Genomic DNA, 5,734 nt, shown 5'->3' on the forward strand with positions numbered 1-5,734 from the left:
AAACATGGGAAGAAGTCTAGGAATGGTCAATAACATCTGGGTTGGATAATAGGATCAAGGATGCCATCAAAAATAGGATGAGAACTCTAAAGTAAGATGATAAGCATTTATGATATATATCATGTTTTGCATTCTTCTTAACCAAATACCCATGTACTCAAAAGCATGACACTGGACATGAGATATTTTTGGTGAATGAATGATACCTCTGAAGACCATCCCTCATCTAGGTCTGGTGGGAATACAAAATGGTATAGCCCCTCCAAATATTTAGATTCTTTTTGAAGAATTGAAAAACATACATTTACCGTATGACTAGCAATTGTATTCCTGGGCACTTACCCAGAGAAAAAAAATACATGGCCAAATTGGGGTGCCTGGGTGGCTTGGTTGGTTAAACAGTTCACTCTTGATTTCGACTTAGGTCATGATCTCATGGTTCATGAGTTGGATCCTCACATCAGGCTGTGCTGACAGCATGCAGCCTGCTTGGGATTCAGTCGCTCTTAAATACTTTAAAAAATACATGTTTAAATAAATAACCGTGTATGATTGTTAATAGTAGCTTTATTTGTAATAGCAAAAAAAGGAGTAAACACTCCAAATATCTTTTAATAGATCAATAAAGAGTGATACATCTGTACCATGGGATCCTCCTCAGCAATTAAAAAACTGAACAATTGATATACGTAAAAATTTGGAAGCATCTCAAGGGTATTATGTTGAGTGAAAAAAGCCAATATCAAAAGGTACATTATACATTGCTTAATTTATATAAAATTCTCAATCACAAAATAAGTATGTTGAATACATTAGTGATCACTGAGTTATGGATGGGGCTGGGAGAGATGTGGGTATGAATATGAAGAGGTGTCATAAGGAAGACATTGGTGGTGATAAGAATCTACATATGTGATAAAATTTCACATAAATACACACATATCTGAATTCATGTAAAGTTATATAAAGAAATGGAAAAACATTCCATGCTCATGGATTGGAAGAATAAATATTGTTAAAATGTCAATACTACCCAAAGCTATCAACACATTCAATGCAATCCCAATCAAAATTGCACCAGAATTCTTCTCAAAGCTAGAACAAGCAATCCTAACATTTGTATGGAACCACGAAAGACCTCGAATAGCCAAAGTAATATTGAAGAAGACCAAAGCAGGAAGCATCACAATCCCAGACTTGAGCCCCTCCTACAAAGTGGTAATCATTAAGAGAGCATGGTATTGGCACAAAAACAGACACATAGACCAATGGAATAGAGACTCCTGAATTGGACCCACAAATGTATGGCCAACTAATCTTTGACAAAGCAGGAAAGAATATCCAATGGAAAAAAGACAGTCTCTTTAACAAATGGTGCTGGGAGAACTGGACACCAACAGGCAGAAGAATGAAACTAGGCCACTTTCTTACCCATTCACAAAAATAAACTCAAAATGGATGAAGGACCTAATTGTGAGACAGGAAACCATCAAAACCCTACAGGAGAAAGCAGGAAAACACCTCTCTGACCTCAGCCACAGAAATTTCTTACTTGACACATCTCCAAAAGCAAGGGAATTAAAAGCAAAAATGAACTATTGGGACCTCATCAAGATAAAAAGCTTCTGCACTGCAAAGGAAACAATCAACAAAACTAAAAGGCAACTAACGGAATGGGAAAAGATATTTGCAAATGACATATCAGACAAAGGGCTAGTATCCAAAATCTATAAAGAACTCACCAAACTCCACACCCAAAAAACAAATAATCCAGTGAAGAAATGGGCATAAGACATGAATAGACACTTTTCCAAAGAAGGCATCCAGATAGCCAACAGGCACATGAACAGATGCTCACAGTCACTCCTCATCAGGGAAACACAAATCAAAACCACACTGAGCTACCACCGCACATCAGTAAGAGTGGCTAAAATGAACACATCAGGAGACTATAGATATTGGAGAGGATGTGGAGAAACAGGAACCCTCTTGCACTGTTGGTGGGAATGCAAACTAGTGCAGCCTCTCTGGAAAACAGTGGGGAGGTTCCTCAAAAAATTAAAAACAAATCTACCATATGACCCAGCAATAGCACTGCTAGGAATTTACCCAAGGGATACAGGAGTGCTGATGCAGAGGGGCACTTGTACCCCAACGTTTATAGCAGCACTTTCAACAATAGCCAAATTATGGAAAGAGCCTAAATGTCCATCAACTGATGAATGGATAAAGAAGTTGTGGTTTATATATACAATGGAATAGTACATGGCAATAAGAATGAAATATGGCCCCTTGTAGCAACGTGGATGGAACTGGAGAGTGTTATGCTAAATGAAATAAGTCAAAAATAGAAAGACACATACCATATGTTTTCACTTGTATGTGGATCCTGAGAAACTTAACAGAAGTCCATGGGGGAGGGGAAGGAAAAAAAAGAGAGGGAGGGAGCCAAACCATATGAGACTCTTAAAAACTGAGAATAAACTGAGGGTTGATGGACGGTGGGTGATGGGTATTGAGGAGGGCACCTGTTGGGATGAGTACTGGGTGTTATGGAAACCAATTTGAAAATAAATTTCATATTAAAAAAATGAATTCATGTAAAGTTAAATCTTCAAGCTCTATAGATTTTTGTGATACTGTGTTCCTATATTTGATGTTGTACTATAGCTACAAGGATGTAGTCTTTGGGGAAAAGTAGATAAGGAGCAGTTATATATTACTCCAAAATAAAGTTACAAGTAGATGGATAATCCAGAGCACCTAAATAACCAAGATAGGCTGGAAGTTCCTAATACTCTGGGTTCTCTGAGCCCTCAGCAGGGGTAGTTACTATTCAGAGGAAAAAGTGAGCTATGTACTTCCTGATCCTTCCTTCCCATGGTGCTGTGAGGCCCATTTGTCTTTATTCTGAAAATAACGAAACTGCCTCAAACATTGAATATGGGTCAGTCAAGACATATCTTTGACATTCCTATAAAACACGAGACATAGAACCAAACAATCAATTTCTCTGATACAACCTTGGAGCCCTAGAACCATCCCCTGTCACCCTTTCTCAGCATTGATGCTTTAGTGAAGCCCAATATAGCACTACAAGTTGTGACATAGCTGGACATTTTGTTCTTCTTTGTTGTGAGAAGGAACTGTTTTTGGAGGACTGACTCAGTAGTGCTTCAGGTTTCCATTCTCAACCAAGGAATTGATGACTCTTCTCTACACTGCCCCCAAGGTCCTGGAGAAAGAAAACATGGTCAGCAGATAGTGGGGACAAGCACTGATTACGCAAGTGGTGTTCTAGTTCTAATTAAGTTTGAACAATTAACATCTGGGTAACTCTCTGAAATTCTTTAATGTTATATATGCTTCCGTTTTCAAATCTGTAAAATTCAAGTTACAAAAGTACCTACAACATAAGGTGGTTATGAAGATGTTATCAGGGAAGGTAGCTTATATAATTAATTTCCGTGAACTTAACATTTAGCACTGTTTTTCATGGCTCACATAGAATCTAGTGGGGGTTCTGCTAATTGCATACATCTTAATATGATTTATGGTCCAACCCCCCCGCTATTTTGAGGCTCTATACTCCATGTATGGACACTTCTCTCTTTTCCACTAGTGGGTGGGGGAAGTATCCTGCTTTTGTGTCATTCTGCCTTGAAGTGACACCAGATTTTCATAGACAAAAATTTTTTTTTTTCAACGTTTATTTATTTTTGGGACAGAGAGAGACAGAGCATGAACGGGCGAGGGGCAGAGAGAGAGGGAGACACAGAATCGGAAACAGGCTCCAGGCTCTGAGCCATCAGCCCAGAGCCCGACGCGGGGCTCGAACTCACGGACCGTGAGATCGTGACCTGGTTGAAGTCGGACGCTTAACCGACTGCGCCACCCAGGCGCCCCTTTCATAGACAAATTCTATTGGCCAAACCAAGCCACATAACCCCATATGGAGGCAGAGGGATTGGGAAATGTAGTGCCTACATGTGCAGCTACTTTCTAGCAACAGTTCTACATTATGAAAGAGAACTTGAAATTCCAGGGATCTATTGTCCAACCCTGCCACTCAAGTAGATTGGTTAACAGAAGAACCTATGATACGGGGAAAGGTTAGATGTACATTGGCTACTGTTATTGGCACTAGATTGGTTGCATGTAATATAGTCTACAGTGGCTTCATTCCTGTCTACACCCTCAACACCACATGTTCTGGAAATTCTAGTTTGAGAAATCTAACCTGGACCAATGTCTGAAAGTTTATGTTGAATAGCTTTTGCCTAGATTGGCACTCCTAGAGTCAATCTAATTGTGTACGGTCCCCAAGTTGGAAATGAGTAAAGGTGTCTATGTACATATGGTATATGATGGTGAGATGTGGGAGGTGTCGGGTTGGAGTCAGCTTTGTGTGGAAATAATTTCCATGTAATAAGCACACACTGTACTGTTGAAGAATGTGCCTAAATACAGAAGTAGAATAAGAAGTGCTAGGATGCCATTCTAAATCCTTGAGATTGCCTTATCCTAAAATTGGAGAAACCATCAGAAGAAATATACATCTGTAGTAATGATGTGGCTAACCGTTATTAAACACATACACCATGCTAGACCCTAGTCTAGACTCTTTTCACTTGATTCTCACAGCTCAATAAGCCCGTAACTATTGTTACCCAGTTTGATGAGTAAGATACTGAGGCAAATGTGGTTAAGAACTTTTAATGGTTACCCAGCCAATGGCAGGCAGCCTGACTGAGAGTCCAGCTCTTAACCACTACCTCCCAAGAATGTCTTTGTATGAGGAAGGGAAGAGATGTCTAGGAAAGGAGAAGGAAATATGGCTGACTCTCAGAGGGGCAGAGAAAGAGAATTACTGTCTGGAGTTCTTCATAGGATGTTAGTACAAAGAACTCCATGCCTCTTTCCATCCATGCAAGAGTGTCATCACACCAAGATCATAATTTACTGTGGTCATAGGTAGAAAGGAGAACAAATGAAAAGGATTATTTTTTCATAGCCATATTCCAGGAATACTAATTGCCATTCCTTCGGGGGGGGGGATTAGTTTTATTTTGTGGCAAAAGGAATAAAACCAAGTCCATCCCTCCAGAAGTTGATGATTTATGCAATCATTTTAAGATGAACTTTTCCATGTGCCAAGAAACACTGGTACAACTCATTTTTGCCATTTAAATTTAAGATGTTTAAATGCTCCTAAATTTTAAGTATTCAGTTTTTAAAAAAATTTTTAATGTTTATTTTTGAGAGAAAGACAGAGACATGCACACAGAGTGAAAGCGTCGATGAGCAGAGAGAGAGGGAGACACAGAATCTGAAGCAGGCTCCAGGCTCTGAGCTGTCAGCACAGAGCCCAACACGGGGCTTAAACCCATGAATGGTGAAATCATGACCTGAGCCAAAGTTAGATGCTTAACCGACTGAGCCACCCAGGAGCCCCTGTGTCCAGTGAGTTTTGAAGTAGCTACCACCTAGGGACTTTAATACCCATCCTTCCACATGATACTGGTATCTTTGCCAGCGAGAGAATATGTGATGAGAATTTACTTTCTTACTTATTTGAGGGAGGGATTTACTTTTTTAATAGACTCATTCATAAAAGTGCTATAACAACTTGGTATGCAATTGGAAAAATTATATTTATTACACAATACCTAAGAATAGTGAATCAGTGATCTAAGTATACGAAAACTAACTGTACATGTATGAGAAGACAATA

At 39.3% G+C, this 5,734-nt stretch overlaps 1 long non-coding RNA gene across 1 annotated transcript; it reads right to left on the reverse strand.

Moving 5' to 3' along the window:
* Positions 1–549: 549 nt before the first annotated feature.
* LOC147573868 (uncharacterized) lies at positions 550–4,963 on the reverse strand. The gene is made up of 2 exons (XR_015244599.1): positions 4,872–4,963; positions 550–3,235 (listed from the first exon to the last, which is right to left on the reverse strand). It is a non-coding gene; the product is annotated as an uncharacterized LOC147573868 (long non-coding RNA).
* Positions 4,964–5,734: the final 771 nt, after the last annotated feature.

Source organism: Puma concolor, chromosome E2, assembly GCF_028749965.1.
Source record: "Puma concolor isolate L17-30 chromosome E2, mPumCon1.1.hap2, whole genome shotgun sequence".
In the NCBI taxonomy this organism is placed as follows: Eukaryota; Metazoa; Chordata; class Mammalia; order Carnivora; family Felidae; genus Puma; species Puma concolor.